Genomic DNA, 5,048 nt, shown 5'->3' with positions numbered 1-5,048 from the left:
GATCTGCCTGCACCGCCATGGCTCCCTGTTCTGCCTGCTCCGCCATGGCTCCCCGGTCTGCCATGGCTCCCCTGTCTGCTTGTTCCTCTTCACGGGCCTGGCCCTCCATCCCGCCCCCGGGACCACCTCCAGTCCTCCACCCTCCTGGATGTTGTGGTTGGGGTGGATGTTACATTAGTGCGTCAGGAGCCGCCCTTAGAGGGGGGGATATGTAATGTGGTGTTTTGTTTCATGTTCATGTTTTCCATGTCTTTTATTTTGTAATTGTTTCATGGTCCCTGTTTGTGTCATGCTTCCCTTGCCCTCATGTATTCATGCCATTGGCTCCCCTGTTCATTGTCATGTTCTGATTGGTTGTCTTAGTCATGTGTCTTGTTTCCCATTGGTTTGTTCTTGTCATGTGACCCTCTTGTTTCCTATAAGTAGCTTCATGTTCCCATTGTGCCCTCGTCGTGTATTGAATGTATTTAACCCGCTGTTGGTGAGTCTAGTCTGCTCATGCTATGTCAAGTCTGTGTTTCTTGTTTGGATATCACCTGTAAATAAACTGCACTTGGGTTCTCACTTGTGCTCGCCTTCAGTGGATGATTCGTAACACAATTTTTATTGTATATTTGTTTTACATTGAGAGTCTTTAAAATGTGTGAATAACTTTGCCAAAATGTATCTGTTGTGGCATAATAACGTTTGTTATGATTGTTCTGTGCCATTCCTTAATTGTTTGCTCAGTTGCTATTCAAACAAACTTTTAATCACAAACGCATGAACAGGAATATAAACATTACCTTTTACACTTTTTTTAAAAACCTGAAACGGGACATTTAGCAGACACGAGAGACTATATGGATCACAAAAAAAACTGTGATCTTTGAACACATGGTGCACTGTGAATCAGATGAAAATAATTTTGACTCCATGCTGATGGAACTATCAAATTTTTGTTGAAGTTGTGAAATCAGCAACCCTGCAGTACTTGTCTTTTAGTTCTATTTACCAAACTTACCATATCAAGTGAAATGTTTACATTAGTGGCCAGAATAGACCATACAGTAATTTGTACATTTTAATGTCACAACAGAAGAATATAACAATATTTGCCAGCTGTTGGCTCCTTAACTTCTGGCAAATTAAACAACACTGGAAACAATCTATAACATTTTGTGCACAGATGAACAATTATATTATAGGTTCCTCTTAGAGCAGCAAGCTTTTTTTGCTTTACATAAACACTTTTAGAGAAATTATTTTCTCTTTCAGAAGTGTTTTTCAGACATTTAGACTGTCTTATCTCACCTTTGGGGCAGAGAACGGAGATATCTGCTGCTATGGGAAGGAGAAATGTGAGCTCTATGAAGAACTGGATAGGTAGTGACACAGAATTTGCATGTCCTTGTTGGACATAATTAATGCAGTTATATATAAAGCCGAGACCCCTTTAAGAACGCAGGGAAAAGATGAATAGAGACGGGACTATCAACCATGTATGAATAGAAACAGTTGGTGGCAGTATGTGCCAATGGTGCAGAATACGCCAAAAAATTCCAAAGAAGAAGAAGTACGCAGGGTGCCACGGTCTGGCGTCATTTCCGTTTTGATGAGCGCGCTTTGCACGTTGCGTGCTCGATGCTTTGTCGCGTTGAGTCATAAAACAATTTTGGGGGGAAGTCAGTTGATTTCAGATTATTTATGACTACTGATAAACGATTAACTGCGAGCTGATATATTAACAATACTCTTTAGTGTTACAGATTTATAGATTTGTGATCGTAGGAAGATCTGACATGGTCTGGTATGTATGATTGTCCTTGATAACTACGTTACATTATATTTTAACATAAAACAGTGATAAGATATGCTGTAGCGAACTTTTATGTATTATTTGTGCCTATTAATATTACATGTTGCGCATATATTGCGGACCTATTGCGGAACATTTATAAATTGTATGTAATATATAAAGAAAAAGTGATGTGCACATTTTGTGTGCATTGAGATAAACATCTATCACTACCATTAAATGTCTTTACTAATATAGCTTCTAAGGCCTGTATTTTTCCTGTGTTTCAGGAAGTGTTTATTGTGGCAGCAGCTGCAAACATGTATGTTTAAATATACGGTACAGTGGTCTCGAAAAGTATTAGACATTTAAGTCATAGTTAAATTGTCAAAAAAGTTACTAAATGACGTATTGTTTGATGCCACTTAATTTAATTGTGTCATCTAATTCAGTGACATTGCGACAGTTTTGAATGTGAAGTGTCTATATGCAGTACTTTTTGTTGCCACTATGATCGTATTCATGAACCATTGCTCTAGTGTTCTGTTAACTGTTAAGAGCTCTCTCTAAATTGGGATGTGTACAATTACATAAGTAGTGATTTCAGCACTACATGTTACTTGACTTAAATACTCATGGGGTGACAGAGTACCACTGAAGTAAAATTAATTTACAGCCTTTAGCACAAATGTACAAATATTGTGCTCTTTGCTGAATTTTGAGTATATTTCAGTGTTCATTACTAATCTTCAGTAGAATCTGAATTAAATGCTTGTCAATTGAAACGAATTTCATCTTTGATTTTTTTTATCAGATATCCATGGTTGCAAAAAAAAAAAAAGATATATAAGTACTTTTTCTATCTCATTAAATGGAGTGATGTTTCTCCTCCAGTCATGGTGCCTGACATCACAATTATATCTTTTACAGATTTAGTATGGTTATCAGATGCAGGTCATGGAAGACACTTTTCTTTTTTAAATACAGAATACTAATTTAATTATTTAATGATTACATCAGTTTGCATTTGATTTATTCAACTCTTAATATTAATATGTACTTATTACTACATTTTACATAAGAGCATTGCAAAATATAAAGTTAAGATTTTTAGTGCAAAGCTACCCTAACAATTAAAGACGGGCTGTTTTATTTTTTGTCACATAATAAAGGAAATTGTGGATTTCCAATCATTTCTAATCTCACTTTTTTTGTGACAAAACAAGATTTAATGTTCTGACTTGTGATTGCCCCTGTGTTGTAATTTCCCCCTGTGGGATTAAAAAAGAAGAAGAAAAAAAAACCAATTAGGCATTTACTTTATATGCTCATTATGTAGGGCTGGACGATATGGCCAAAATTGATATCACGATATATTTCTTCATTTCGGTCGATACGATATAATTCCGATATCGATATGAACACTATTTATCTGAAATAGAAATCTTTTGTAACATTATAAATGCCTTTATCATCACTTTTGATCAATTTTAAGCATCCTTGCTAAATAAAAGTATTAATTTCTATAATTTCTTTCCCAAAAAATGTATAAAAATTATACTGAATGGAATAGTGTATAATGTTACAAAAGCTTTTTATTTCAGATAAATGCTGATCTTTGGATCTTTCTATTCATCAAAGAATCTTGAAAAAAAAAATTACTCAACGGTTTTAAATATTGATAATCAGCAGATCAGCATATTAGAATGATATCTGAAGGATCATGTGACACTGAAGAGCATTAAGACTAGAGCACCCTCACTCATTTCAGAAGCACCCTCAGTGATATTTTCTGGAACCTGGTTGATACGCTTTTATTGCAAAACTATATACAAAAACAACAAAATACAAATGCACTAAATAAAATAATTGAATAAATTCATATTTACAATTTAAGCACTTAACTAAAATAAGTAGGCTATTAATAAAATAAATAACTAGAGAAGGCTGACTATAATCAGCTTGCTTCCATTTAGTGAGATAAGCCTACTCCTCACCTGAATTAGAAAAAAAGCTCTTCGTCTTCAGTGATGCGAAGACAACGTTTGAGTGTGTACACGCAATATCTGAGCGAGAGCAGAGCCAATTCATAAAAGAACAATATTTAAAAGCACACGTCCAGTTTTGTGTGAGTGAAGGAAATCCGCTTGGGAGTGGAGAGATTCGTCCTTGTGAACATGGATCGCGTAACATTATGCGCTCTCGACATTGTCATTAAGATCACACTATAGAAACCGCCTAAAATTAAGTATAAAGAGAAGAAAGCGGCCCTAGGCAGCTGCCTGCACATGCCAGGATCCGCCACTGTCAGATGCCGTTAGAAATTTACTAAAAACAAGCCTATCGCAAGACATCTGGTAGGGGGGGCACCTGGGGTGGCCAGCCAAATTTCATGGGGGGCCGGTGCCACCCCTGGCCACCACGTAGACACGCCCTTGCTTGGCCGATCACATGCCTGAGACAGCTTTTAGACATCTGGTTGTATCTAGTGTTGATCCATTGTTTGTGTTGCTGTTGAATAGGGCTGCAACAAATGACTATTTTGATAATCGATTAATCTGATGATTATTAGAACAATTAGTTGATTAATCGATTATTTTACTGATTAATCGGTAGGCTTTGATTATTCAGATTTGGCTATTTGTTAAAATATTGAGTTATACATAATTCAGTACATATTCTTATGCATATAAAGAATCTTTATAGCAGAAAGTCAAGTTGTAATTCTAACTAAAAGTGACATTAAATGTTTCCCACAGACTTGCTTTCTATTTGTGGGGGCACTTCCCCTGGGGAAATATTTGTATATAATATAAATATAAAACGCAGACTGGCTTATTGAAAGTGCAAATTCATGCTCTGTCAGCAGGAGGCGCTTTTGGAGCGGCAGAAAAAGCGGTTTCCCCGGAAACGGCTGTAATCAAAGCAGTGCTGCGTCATAAACACTACTTTATCAGGCATTATAGGAAAGATTAAATGAAAATGACATCAAAACTTTTCTGAAGACAATCAGTTCCCTTCAAAAAAGATACATTTATATAAAAACACCCGTGCCGCGTTTTGATTTTGAAACGTGCAGTGCTCATGTTTATTCAACGAAGTCAAAGCCTCTTGGAAAATCTATTTGTTGCGGTCAGTGTTGATATTGTGGCGGGTCGCCACAAATAAATAAATGGATTGGAAACCCTGGTGTTTTTTTTCCATGTTTAACACTGTAAAGCTGCATGCTTTAAAGAGTTATATAAATAAACCTGACGTGACTACTAGAGTG

Source organism: Sinocyclocheilus grahami, unplaced genomic scaffold (genome assembly GCF_001515645.1).
Source record: "Sinocyclocheilus grahami isolate Dianchi unplaced genomic scaffold, SAMN03320097.WGS_v1.1 scaffold1939.1, whole genome shotgun sequence".
Taxonomy (NCBI): Eukaryota; Metazoa; Chordata; class Actinopteri; order Cypriniformes; family Cyprinidae; genus Sinocyclocheilus; species Sinocyclocheilus grahami.
The sequence above is the reverse complement of the archived record's forward strand: the minus strand, read 5'-3'. Positions refer to the sequence as shown.